Source organism: Pleurodeles waltl, chromosome 6 (assembly GCF_031143425.1).
Source record: "Pleurodeles waltl isolate 20211129_DDA chromosome 6, aPleWal1.hap1.20221129, whole genome shotgun sequence".
In the NCBI taxonomy this organism is placed as follows: Eukaryota; Metazoa; Chordata; class Amphibia; order Caudata; family Salamandridae; genus Pleurodeles; species Pleurodeles waltl.
Window position 1 is genome coordinate 73,275,781 of NC_090445.1, and position 14,055 is coordinate 73,289,835.

Sequence of the window (14,055 nt, forward strand, 5' to 3'; positions counted from 1 at the left end):
GTACCCCAGAGGAATCTTAGATCAGCAAGGAAATTGTTGGCTATAGTTACCAGAGTTAGAGATACACACATGTGCAGGAAGTTGTTTGGCTACTTATCACCCAAATTGTGGAATTCTATGCCCTCAACATTTGGTAGGCCAAGTTAGAAGAAATGTTTAGGAAAAAACTCAAAATCAGGTTTTTCAAATCAGGATGCAGGGGGGTGTTTGAAGGCGGATGGGCATCAGAACCAAGCGCTGCAACACCTCTTTTGAGGTAGCTAGGCGCTGTAGAAATGTCACTATTATTATTTTGATTTAGAATCATTACTGAAGATACCACAGATTGGGACGGTGTACAATTCTAGCTAGTTAATACTAAATATGTTGAATAGAACACACGTTTATTGTAAACAATAGGCCTAGAGTCAAATAGGATTTTCTCACTTCAAAGCAGTCCATTTCAATTTGTGCTCTGGCAGAATCGTAAGTAACGAGATAAAGAGTACTGCAGCAACTGCAACTGGCAGGGAATATTGGGTAAAGATGGGATACTGAAGGAATATACAGATGAAGCAATCAGTTTACTTGCCACTCGAGGCTGTAGCCCATCTAGCTATATAGCTTTTCCATTCAGCTAGCTTAGAAACAAGATTCCTGGACAAGGTTTTCTTTGAACCCTTCTTAAATTAATGACAATTTTAATGTTCAATTTACTTTTTAGGCTACCAAAATAGCTATTGTTTCCAAATACAGCAAGAAGGTGCTCTGGGATCCTGCACTTTGTTTTAGGAATAGTCACTGCCTATGATGAAAATCCCCTGAAGGCCAAACACAAGTGGAGTTACATTTTTTGGAGGAATTCCAGATTTTTCCATTAATGTTTTTACATAATGAACCATAACGTTCTCTTAATTTGTTTCTTTCAGCTTTGCAGATTTTGTAATGGTATATTTCTTACCCAATCTATGAACCCCCACAGCCTACTGCACACAGCCTTTGGCTCTGTGCATCAGGTTGGGGTGGCAGAGCTAGGCCTGCATCCATACCATGCGTGCACTGTCCTTGGTCACAGAGCCAAAATAGTCTTTAGTCATGTGCAGACTCCTTGGCCTTCTACTATCATCTGCGCCTTGAGTATTTACCACCAGAGTCTGCTGGGCACATTTTTTTACCTGTAAGCAGGCTTTAGTTTCAACCACTCCTCTTTTCTACAATCACTCCTTCCTGGCCATAAAACCATCAACAGTTTCTGAGCATCTTTCCTATTTTCAAATATGTCACAATTTCTATATTATTCTTTCAAACCCGTCTGAGATGCGCCGTGATCCTGCGCCAATCGATTCAGATGTGCACTTCCCTAATAACCTCACCCCTCCACAATGGTGCCCTAGAATTTTTTTCCGTGAATGGTTTGTGACACTGGGTGATCGGAGATATTTTTCAGTGTTTTATCCAATCCAGATTGATATGTGGGATTCAGAACCTCGGCTTTCAAACACTTCTCAAACCCAATCGTCAAAATACTCTTCAAACCTTGCTCAACAGCTTTTTTTAAAAGTAAATATTTCAAAAACTCTTAAACAGAACAGCTTTACATTAACTGAATAATGACTGACCTGAGTTGGTGAAATCAAATTACAGTATTAAAATATTAAAATCCGACTGGGATATACAAACAGAGGGCCATATTTACAAGCCCTTTGTCTCACCAGAGGGTAACTTTTAGTGACAGTCCTGCCGTGCACACTGCAAGGCCATATTTTAAAGGCTACATAAAACCACCCTGCATGGCTTTCCATGTCCTTGTAAATATGTACTGAGTCAACGCAGCGCAGATCACTGTGTTGGCTCACTCTGCAACAGGGAGGCGTGCCATAGGTGTTACAGTGGCTATTCCAATGCAACATCCATGCCGCACACATAGAAATAGGAATACACCTCTCTTGATTGTTTTTGTGCAGGAAGGTGACCCTTCCCCCACAAAAACAATCATACCAGCAGACACCCCTGCACCATGGTGTAAGGGTGCTTGCGTTGGGACACTGTGCACCAGCGCAGGGCAAATGAACAGGAGTGTACTGTATCTTATAGATACTGCGCATTCCTGCCCTTGTCTTCTGACGCACGGCAGAGCAGCAAGAAGTCTTGTGGGGAGTCCCTGCATCAAAAGATTGTAACTATGGCCCAGAGATCTTTTTGTAAAGGACGCAACACCACCACCCACCGAGGTGCCATGCTTCATCACTGGTTCTCCTCCTTACCTGGGTATATTTCTTGTCTGGGTGGGCTCTTGTATAGAGGATCTTCTCTGTCTTTGAGGATAAGCTTTCTCTGTTCCAACAATTTGTCATTTGAAAAAGGGGAGATGGCCTTATGTAGCTAAAATTACCAAGCAGTAGAGTCGCAGGATTTTATTGTTGACTCCCTATGACAAGATTAACAGTAGTAAAGGATAACTGGGGTAATTACTTAACTTATCTAGGGAGACATGTTTCCCAATGGCCAGAGATGCTGACTAGGAACAGGATAGGAATACAGATATCAATGCGAGGAGAGAGCAACCTTTCATCTATTTTCAAACAACTTCGGATAAAACACTGTGCAATATGGTCAAACAACATGAGGCTGCATCTTATATGAACTCCACAAATATACCAATGTAATACTGAGAATACCATTTAATTGACAATGTGTCCTTGCTCTATGTGGTGAAGATACGAATTAGCAAACATATTATATATGTAGTGTCAATGAGCAACCCCTAGAATGATAATCCACTTCCTAGAAAAAGGTCACAGTTTATGTTGTCCAACTTTAAACTACGCCACAAACAACAGCTTGTCCTGAATAAAGTTCTCTTTTATTCCAAATTTGGATTAATTCTCTTCAGAAGTTTTTTGCTGTTGTACATAGAGAAAATTACTATTAAACATAGAAAGGGAAATGCTTTTTTTTACCCCACTTATGCTTCCCCATCGTATCTGCTTGAAACTTGTCAGAACCAAACTAAGATACTCGCTCTAACTTTCTTCCAGATATGGTCTTCTTCAAAATTATTAGCATAACAAACAGGCCCTTCCAGAGCAACGCACAACCTAACCATAACTAGAGAGTAACATACCTATGTATATGTATTGAAGCAGCATATGCTAGATGCAGCTTTTACAACAAGACTAATAATGGCTCAAAACTGTTTTTTTATCAATTCTCGAAATAACCTCCTAATAAAAAAAGAAAATCTGGAGTCTTTTGCTGATGTATTCTCTTCGGATCTATCCAGATGTCAGATTATGTGAACAAAAATGTGTCCGTATGAACCAGTCTACTCTGGAGCCATGTTCTCTCCTGTGAAACATTAAACACAAAATACATTTAGGTTAGAGTTAGGACAGAGTTATAACACTGCCTTATTTTGAATTGTTTTCCTTTTGCAAAAATTACATTAAGTTGTGCATTTGTCAACTCAATTTTCAAACATCCAATCAGCATAAAGACACTTTCTGGTTCTGTACCAATTTACTAACATTTATTATCCTAATGGATATTGAGAGTTCCATTCTAGCAAAGAGGAGATGGAGCTGCCCTGAGTGTTATAGTTTTGTTTTATTGTGTGAATGTCCTAATAATAGTATAATAAACCAAAGCAAATCAAGAGACATTCTAGGTTTGTTCATTTTTCGATTGCCAACATCATAGATCATGCCTCCTCGCATTTCCAACAAAGAGCTGCACCTGTCATAGACTTCAACCATGCATGTGCCTGGAAGGGAGGCAGCCATCCTAGTAGCTACTGCTTCAAGCAGTGATGCTCACCAAGAGGCTCCAGGTCGCCTGCAAGAACTTGGGCTCTCCTCAATTTTTTTCCAAACATCCAGTCAAGAGATATACTCAAAATGGGTCACACAACAGTCTTGTTTGTCCAGAGATGGCTGTGTTGCGAAATATTTTTTAAACAAATCTTGTTGAGTTTTTATGAACCACATCCTAATAGACATCCAGAGAAAGACTATAATTTACAAACAGCTTCCTGAAGTCCCTTCAAGGTATATGAAAAACACTTTTGGTAGATTGTATATGGAACCAAGGATCACAGGTGCAGCTGCTGAAACTGAAACAGGTAGAGCAAGAGCAGAGGAAAAAAGAAAACGGGGAGAGTAAAGAATTCGTAAAAAAAGGTTACTAAAGAAAAGTAAAATGGAGAACACATGGTAGGTCATGTAAAAGCACGGGTTACTGGCCAGTATATATTTATATCCGCTCCACACATTAAAAGGCATTAGGTTTGCTCATGGACGAGGTCACGGGGCAAGCAGTTGCTACTGGGCCACAGAACACACTACAATCCCTATAATTAGTATGGTAGCATCAACAAATGATTTATATTGTGAATAAAAACTGTAGTCCTTGCGTTCTGTAATGGCTGCCACAACTTATTGCTCAGGTTGTGGCAAGCCAATCTGGAACAATCTCATCACATCTTGCACTGTGATGCATCCACTTAACAAAACAGATTTTACTTTTGGAGTCTGGTATTGTGGTGGTGAAGAGTGCATAGTCCCAGTTTTCATGAAGTAAGGACAATGGTTCCAAGGAAGAACATGAGTATTCACGTTTTTCCATCAGTCCTCCACAGGCATTCTGGTCAGTCAAGTAGGAAAAAGGCAAATGTGAAGTGGTCAAAATGGATGAGTACTTTTTTAATTGTTTTGGTGGAAAATATATTTTTTTTAGAAGTGTTTTATTTTGCATTTTGATAGTTGTGAATAGTTTGTATACAAAGCAAACTAATGAGCTCACATATCCTTATACAATTTTTCACTGTTGGTGATTTGCTTGGTGCACATTCCAACTGTCATTGAATTTCAGCAAGAAAATAATAAACAAGAAAAGTAACTTTTATGCATCATCCCAGTTCTGTGTACGTCATAATAACATCTCTTCCCAATGCTTTCCCCAGCAAACTGAAAAGTGGAGAAAAAAAAAGAAATGGGGGGAGGAAGGGGAATGGAAACCTCCCTCAGACTTCCTAGTCGTACCCCTAATGCAATCCTCAACATGACGTAATATGCAATACATCTGCCATGAATCGGATCGGGAAGGAGATGGGGAAAGAAGGAAGGAAGTGCAACCCGCAGAACACTTTTAAACCTCCTTTTTCCATCTGCTCTGGGGTGGTCCATCAGGTGATTGCTAATGCTTTGTAATGTCCCTGTGGGCTAGGACAAAGGGAAGGTCCAAATACCTATGACCATTATCTTTTTCCTCTTCCTGGCATGTATGGGGTCATTATGACCCTGGCGGTCGGTGATATTGTGGCGGAAGTACCGCCAACAGGCTGGCGGTACATACCGCCACATTATGACATTGGCGGGTTGGATGCAGCCAACCTGCCAATTTACCATACCGACCGCCATGGTGGTAGCAGCCGCCGGGCCGGAGATAAGAATCTCCAGTCCAACGGCCGATATTGTCCCGCCAGCGGCATCATGACCCTGCCTACCGCCATGGTTTTCATGGCGTTCGCAACACCATGAAAACCATGGCGTTAGGCCCTACCAGTGACAGGGAATTCCTTCCCTGTCACTGATAGGAGGCTCACCCACCCCCCCACACACTCCAAAGATGACCCCCCACCACCCCCATCCACGCTCCCCCTTCCTATCCACCCCCCCATTCACGCACACTCGTAGACATGCACCACGCATACACATACTTACTCTCACAGGCATACACGCATTCATTCACACATGCATCCATTCATTCTCGCACACATCCGTATTCACATTCACACTGACTTGCAGACATGCATTCACATTTCCATTCATACATGCATTCTCACACATGCATACACACCCGCAAACAACAGACACATTCGCATTCACGCACACACTCACAAATTCATGCACACAACCCCACACACACACAAAACCCCCTACCCCCCGTCGGAAACCCAACTTACCTGCATCCAGGGTGTTTTCCAGTAGGGGACGGACGGGGCGCTGCTACCGCCTGCAGTGCCCGCCAGGCCGTATTATTTTTCATAATCGGCTTGCGGCAGTCTACTGGTGTGGCGCTGCTGGTGGTAGCAACGCCACCTTAACACCATCCACCAGTATGGCCACAGACGGATTTCTGCCCTACTTGTGGCGGAAATCAGGCTGTGCTCATAATTTACAGACGGATTTCTGCCCTACTTGTGGCAGAAATCAGGCTGTGCTCATAATTTGGCAGACGGATGTTAGCCGCGGCAATGGTCTTTTGGCGACCTCAGGCAGCATTTACCGCCAATGCCTTAATGAGGGCCACAGTCCCATCAGGCATGTTTCCACTATAAACAGTTCCGTCCTGTTCAGTGTACATTCAAGATCTCTATTGCTTTTATCCAGATTGGAGACAGCACTGGGAAGCTTCACACCAAAAGAATAAATCCTACATTCACTAGGCGGCAGTGTAGATGACGCAGGTGTCTGTGAGTTACATTACATTCAATTGGTGGGGTGTGATGTATGTGGTCTGTAAATAATTAAACTGTGTGTATTTATAGCGGATATTCCTTGAAACAGAATGGGCATGTTTTAGTGCCTGCTCCCATTCCTTTCCCTGGAATTTGTAAATCACCTCCTCACATTTAGTAAGCAAGTTCAGAAGCCAGTAATTAACCATCTGGGGTACGAACTTATAGAGCCAAAAGACCAATCTATGTTTGTCGCCAAACGTCAGCAACACTTGTGCAAACCACCCCACCATACATCAGGAACTGGGAACCAGGAAGACTATTTTTCTCAATCATCACAGCAAGGTGGCGAGGAGTCCCTTTGGGGTAAAAGTTGCCAGCAGTCTCGATGCCAATCCCAAAGGAACCCTGCAGTCTGGATTCAACCCTTACGAGTGGGAAATTCCATTAATGGAAGTGCTGGGGAATGCAACATCCATTTTTGTGTTTTCCCAATCACTGTACTCCAAAAGAAAAGTGCTATGCTGAGAAGCCTGGGACGTTGTGTCCCAGCTTGGTCAAAACAGTGCCACCAGAGATCCTCTTTGCTCAGGAGCCCTCACCTTGGCAATCTCTGCCAAACCCAACCCAGCACGCCATCCACAGCGGTTGAGCAAATAGTAAAGTTAACAGTCGGGAATGCCCAGTCCCACCCCTCCCAAATCTGCTCCATCTCCCTCTTGGGTGAGACAAGGTATGACACTCGTTGGCACTCCCCTTGTCAAATTAGCTCCTGGAGCACAGTGCAACGCCAGGAACCAACTCTGAGGCACCAAGACCAGGAAATTTACAAAGAAATACAGCACTCTTGGGAGCACTACCATCTTGGAAAGTGCAACCCTGGCCATCAATGGCAATTTCTGAGAGCATCAAAAGCACACACACCCCTTGAGCGATCGTAGCACCCACCTTGCCCTCTCGAATGTCCACCTTTAGTAGTAGACCCTAACGCCTAGATAGTTTTCCCATATTATACCAAACTGCCTAACCAGTGATGGTATCCACAGCCCATTGGGCGCCACCGGGCATGGACATATCTTTCCCTAATTTGTGTGTAAACTGGATATTGTCCCCAGATACTCCAGCAGTCCCACACTCCAGGGGATCCCTGTCTTATGTACAAAGGCATATAATTTGCCTGCATAGATACCACATGCACTCCATCATTTAAATAGATGGCCCTACCCCACCTTCCTTCCTCAACACACTAGCACATTGTTCCACTGCAAGGGAAAAACCAATCGGAGACAGTGGGCGGCCCTGCCTTTGCCACAAAAACAAATGTCTTACCGGACCCTTGCCCCTACATCTGCATACAACAGAGCCACCCATCCTGAACTCTGGTTAATTCAGTGCATGACAGCTCTTAAGTAACCCCAATGGAGAGTGTAAAAAACATTGTGGAGATCTATTGTCAACACCACTTCTGGTGTCTTATCCAGGACTCTGTGGAGGCTCCTGATGTTAAATGAGGTGTTACTCTGAGGGAGGAATCCCTTCTGAGCTTTGTGCACCAGTGTCTAAAGACAGGACAATAGGATATTTGCCAGCACCTTGCTAACAATCTTATACATTCAGCATGGACAGTGGCTTATATGACACTCTGGGGGTTATTCTAACTTTGGAGGAGTGTTAATCCGTCCCAAAAGTGACGGTAAAGTGACGGATATACCACCAGCCGTATTACGAGTTCCATAGGATATAATGGACTCGTAATACGGCTGGTGGTAAATCCGTCACTTTTCCGTCACTTTTGGGACGGATTAACACCTCCTCCAAAGTTAGAATAAACCCCTCTATGCAGTGCATCCCCTCAGGAATGGAGAGAATCAGTGCCTCTCTGATAGTAGTGGGCAAGGAGCCCGGATCCAAGGCTGCTGTGTAATGTTCAACTAGCTTGGATGCCAACTGAGTTCCATGTTATTTTATATCGATTTGTATGGAGCAGCTAATCACCTATTAGGGTATTCAGGCGTTGGAGCAGGCACATATGCTGTGTGGTACTCCAAGTTGAATCACCAGGTATTCAGTTTCTTGCACCCACCTATCTTGCTTCTGCGGATGCGAGGGACCTGTGCAGGAGAGAGAGAGGTGGAGCGTAGCTGTCTGGAAGGTTGGTAGAGCCGGAGTCGGCTGTTGAGGTATGCTTGTATAATGATGTGGAGGATTTTGTAGGCATGGATGAGCAGCTTGAATTGGCAAGATTTCTGGAAGGGTAGCCAGTGTAGTTCAGTATGAGGGTGGAGTGATGTGAGCACTACGGAGGATGTCTAGGATCAGTGGCAGCGGTGTTTTGGATGGTCTGGAATCAACCAACAACTCATTGGAGCCTGATGTTTTCCCCCATGCCAGTTCTTTAATAGCAACTTTCACCTTAGGCTCCATAAATGGAACGCTTTGTCCAGAAATGTGATATCAGACTTTGGGATTGTGTAGTCCACACCATACAGTTCTCTGTAGTAATGGATGAACTTATTGATTTTCATGGTGATTGAACACCACCCTATTCATGTTATCTTTAATTTGAATGATTGGCCACAATCTATCCCTGGGCTGAATCAATCTGGTGAATAGTCTACCTGCTCTGCCCCCTTCCACATGATTCTCAGTTATAGGTTCAAATTGTTCAAAACCCTTATGCGCCAGAATAAGGTTGCCTGATTTTCCCTCTACTCCCATAATCCTGTGTGTAGCACAGGAGATTCCGGATGTCCCCACTCCAGGCCATGGATAGTCGTCTCTATTTAGAGCAGCTCAGTCTCCAGAGCCCGCTGTACCCCAATAGCCTGACCTATACAAAATCCATGCACTACCACTTTGAAAACATCCCGTTCGATGTCAATGGGTCCTGCAATGTGGTGAATGAACTGAATTACTCCCATACACAATCCCCCAAAGGATCCCTGGATTCAGGCTCATTAAGGTGTGAGGTTGAAAGCCTCCACATTGTGATAGTGCTAAATGTCATCTACATGAAAACTTCATGAGGAGTAGGTTGTGGTCCAAGAGGGTGCAGCCAAAATACTCCAAGTGTGTAACAAAATTATGCACCCCTGCAGAGCACTAGGTATTGCCGAAATGGACTGTAGTTCATAAACAGGTGAGTAAAACGAACATTCTCGTTGGTTGCCATCTCTCATCCTTCAGGTATTCCACAATGTCCCACTCAATCCCGAAAGTCTGTTACATGTTTGACCATCAAGGAGTCTAGTGGGGGCGTAGATTTCTCAAGGTTGACATCAGCCACGCAATTGTAATTCCCACCTATTAGTGATGCCTGCATGTCTAGAGACAGGAGAGGGGCAAGAAAGTCTACAAATTGCATTAAAACTGTGATAGGGGCATATTTACTGCCAATAGCAATCAGTGCATCATTCAGTCTGCCCATCAGCCAGACAAATCGTCCATTAGTGTCAATATGAACGGTGGTTGGTTGGACCTAAAGCAATGCACCTCTTGCAAAGGAAGAAGAACTAATGGCAAAAATTTGCCCCCGCCATCGGCATTCAAGCATTGCTACTTCCTCCGTTGTCAAGTGGGTCACCTGGAGGAGTGCCACACCCCTGTCAGTAGTAAATCAAGCACATTTAGGATCATCCTCTACTATCTCCCTCAAATTACACTACTTTTCATTCAAAGAGCCCACAAAGGTTTACTCTGTCCACACCTCCCGCCATGCCAGAGTACCACTTAGTGTACATTTAAGTAATAGTATAGTCTCTAGGTAAAGAGGGCCTGACCCTAGTTTAAGAGTGTAACATAGGAGAGGGTGAGCAAACATTACATCAAGGCCCTCAGAGATCATCTGCCGTCTGTGCTTGATCCAGGGCACCAGAACATTCTCATACTTGAGGGTGTCATAGTTCTGGCTATCCGAGATCGACCCAAAGTCCTCTCCACCAGAGGCCCACTGAGGCACAGCAGAAAAGGTGGTCGCAGTTACAAGCGCCTCAGCTCCCTCTCATTCTGTTTGACTCTTGGAATTGCGTGGCTCTCACGCTGTTGCGTCATCTACGCAGCAGTCACTTTCGGAGCCGCTGTGTCCTTCATTCGGTTGTGTTTGTGGTGCTCCAACCCAGGCGCCCTTGAGGCCACAAAATGTCTTTTCTCAGGACATTCTTGACTTTGTCAAGGGGCGACCTTTGTTGTTGGACATCCTGCATATAATTGGGGAATATTTACTTGGAATCAATCAACAATATGTGAGCACTTTTTAAAAAAACGCATTATTGATTTTATGCAACAAAACAATAAGCAGATAGCACACAAGCAATGCATGGCTCCATTCTGGAAAGAGGATAAACTCCAGTTACATGTTATGGCAGAACATTTAGAAACATAAGTGCACATGGCTGAACATAGACAAAAGATGCATAAAGACGGCTAGGGGACAAGAGCACATTAAAGCCAGGTCATCAATCCAAATATACAGTGATTATTACAATTATACAAGCTTAGCTGCCCCATTTATGTTATCTTGGTACAAATGGTACAATCATCAGCCCTCCAAGTCAGAGCCTTCCTCAGAGCTAGTCACATCTTCCGCAACAAAGTTCTTGGGAAGAAGCCCCAAAACATGATCGCATCTGACGCACCCTCATCCGGGCGGGCAATACACATGAGCATCTCCTCCCCCACCCACCATTCAGTGAGATCCCGTTGCCAAGAAACACCAGTTGTACTCGGGTCCCCAACCATCCGATAGCTACTCGAATCTTGGCAAAGAGCAGTGAAAGCTGGGCTAGCCTATAGTGAATTCTAGCCCCCTGGGCTTCACCACAATCCCCAGGAGGCAGGCCAACAGTCAGTGCTAACTACCTCACCGCCTGGTGCCCCTCTCAACTTCCCACACCTCAGAGAAGTTGCCTCCAGTCTTGATGCAAACCAGAGGGCTTAGGCATAAGAGTCGCACCCAGCTACAGAAGGCGAGGCCAAGCCCCATTACCCATGGCATCACCATAAAAAATGGCCAATCCACTGTATCAAGTGCCTTTTCCAGATCGAGGGGGACCAATGCCAGTTCGTGATACTCATCTATGGTCTCATGTAGGATGTGTGTGAGCCTTCTGAGATTAAAGGCGGTGCTACAGGCCAGCATGAAGCCGTATTGGTCTCCGTGCACTAAATCATAAAACACTCGCCCCAACCGTGTTGCTAACAGTTTACATTGTATTTTGACATCAGTGTTGAGCATCGTGAGGGGTATATACGACAAAGGGTTTGTCTCATCACCCCCCGGCTTCAATAGGAGGCAGAAAACACCCTAATAGGTTGCGGAAGTATCCTGTTAGCCACGCATCCTGAAGGGCCTCTATCAACCTTCCCTTGAGTGTGATGAAGTAAGCCTGTTAAAACTCCACAGGGGATCCATCCCCACCGGAGCCTTAGATATACTGAGGGCCCAGATGGCAGCCCCCAGTTCTTCCAGAGAGTTCTCACCCTCCAAGTCCTGTACAAGATCCGGAGCCAAGGTATGTACTCCTACGCCTGTCAGGAAACTCTCAACCAGCTCCAGCGTACCCATCTCACCTGAACGATACACCCACCTGAGGTGTTCTATGAAGACACCCAGGATATCACGTCGAATGGTCACCAATTCTCCACAAAAAGAGCAAAGATGAAGGATAGGAAGAACCTCCTGCTCCGTTGCAATATCCATGTCAAAAGTCTACTGGATTTGTCCCACTTTCTGTGTAGTCATTGATGGTATGCCCTAATTGTACACTTATCCAAGGATTTCCAGGCTGACTGCACCCCCCCCCCCACTAAACCTAGAACACTCCTTCCCGCACCTCCAGCGAGCACACCTCAGAACCCTTGAACACCTTCAGACGATGATCATGCATCCCCAGGTCAGCCTCCAGCTGTTGTTGCACACCAGAGGTGACACCTATGCAATCACCATGCATGACAGCCTTGACCTCCACAGCCCCTGAGGTGGTAGATCCCCACTTAATATCCAAATAGTCAGAAAGGGATTTCACCAGTGCGTCACAACACACGCTGGCAGCTAAGAGGTCGGAAGGCATACGCCATCTGCGTACACAGCATAAAGCTGTGCCCCATTGTAGTTTGAAAAGCACTGGCACGATTAGAGAGAAACCGCCCTAGGTGCGTCACCCCCAACAGTTTCTGAATATCTATTCCGCCAACCAGTATACGATCCAAGTGGCAATAGGTGGTGTGGGTCAAGGAGTGACAGGTATGCTCGTGGCCGTTGGGGTGCAGATCCTGACAACTATTGCGGAAACCCAAAATTACACATTACTGCTGCGAGGGAGGACATCATCAGGTGCTTAGTATCTTGCTTGGGTGGATAGCGATTACTATCCCCATACAGGAGACAGCTGTAATCCCCCACCAGATTACCAGGGCCCAAATAGTGTCTTCCAGGAGGTCCTGAATAAAAGTATTTATCATCAACATTAGGTGCACAAATATTGAGGAATGTAATGGCCTACCATCAGGAGATAGCCCCCCTCTATGTCTGCCTCACTGTAAATATGTCAGAAGGGTACCCTTGGTGCAATCCAAATGGTCACCCCCGAGCATAGGAGGAGTAAGTAGCTGAAAACAAATGCCCCCACCATTTCCTCCCCACCTTCTCGGATTCATCCCTCAGGGGATGGGTTTCCTACAGACAGACTAGCTATACTTTAAGTCGTCGTCGGAACAAGTGAATGCTATACCTTTTAGAGTAGCCCTTCAAGCCCCTAACATTCTATGTCAAGATATTCATAGACTCAGCCATGTCCAATTAGAATCCCTTTTCGAGAGGACCGGACTCCGGCCTACTCCCTACCGGCTGTCTACACAGACCCACTTAGCCACGTGAAAGGAGGAGTTCAGTCTCCTACATGCACTGCAAGCAATATTTTGCACTCCAAAACAAGTAGGAGTACCAAACAAAAAACCTCCCTCAACTCTCCCCACCCCAGACAGACAGTATAACAACAATAACTCATACTGCACATACATAAGTATTGTGCTGTCAGTATCCACAGCTTAACCGCAAAACCCACAACTGTGGCCTACCACTTAGCGTGTGAAGAGGCACTCTCAGCTATGTAAATAATGCAAAACCCCCAAACCTTCTACCTAATAGTCAACAATACATCTTATACAATACCCTGCAGCAATAGTGCAAGTCAACCATCCCCCAGGACCACTGCTACCCAGCTCAGGGCTTGAGAACGAAGGAAGAGAACGAAGAACACGTGAAAAAAAACAGAAGGAATCAGCACATAGAAAGGATATGCACTCAGCATGTCTGGGTCGGGCCCAACAACAGGCACAGTCCCCATGAAACAGGCTCAGCATCTCAGGACACCAGCGCCATGGTGCCATCCCCCTGGATCTCAATTCTCATAGGGCTCCCAACTCTGTGTGGTGACGATCCTCCCAGTGCGGTGTCCTCTCGGGATCTCCAGTTCGGGCTGTGGACCCCACATGCAATCCCAGCTCCAAACCGGTGGGGGCACGCCCCTTCCCGAGGCACCTCATCCCACACCTCCAGCCAGCCTCACACATATTCTGGGGTATCAAAGAAGTGGGACTTGCCCCCGGACAGGACCCTCAAA

General features: G+C 45.3%; 1 protein-coding gene across 1 annotated transcript in view; it reads right to left on the bottom strand.

Annotated features, from left to right (window-relative positions):
- Positions 1–2,702: 2,702 nt before the first annotated feature.
- LOC138299219 (E3 ubiquitin-protein ligase TRIM39-like) overlaps positions 2,703–14,055 on the bottom strand; it is a 216,941-nt gene continuing 205,588 nt past the window's right edge. The window contains exon 8 of the mRNA XM_069237345.1: positions 2,703–3,327. The gene's annotated coding sequence lies outside the window, so the exon portion shown is untranslated. The remainder of the gene's footprint in view (positions 3,328–14,055) is intronic.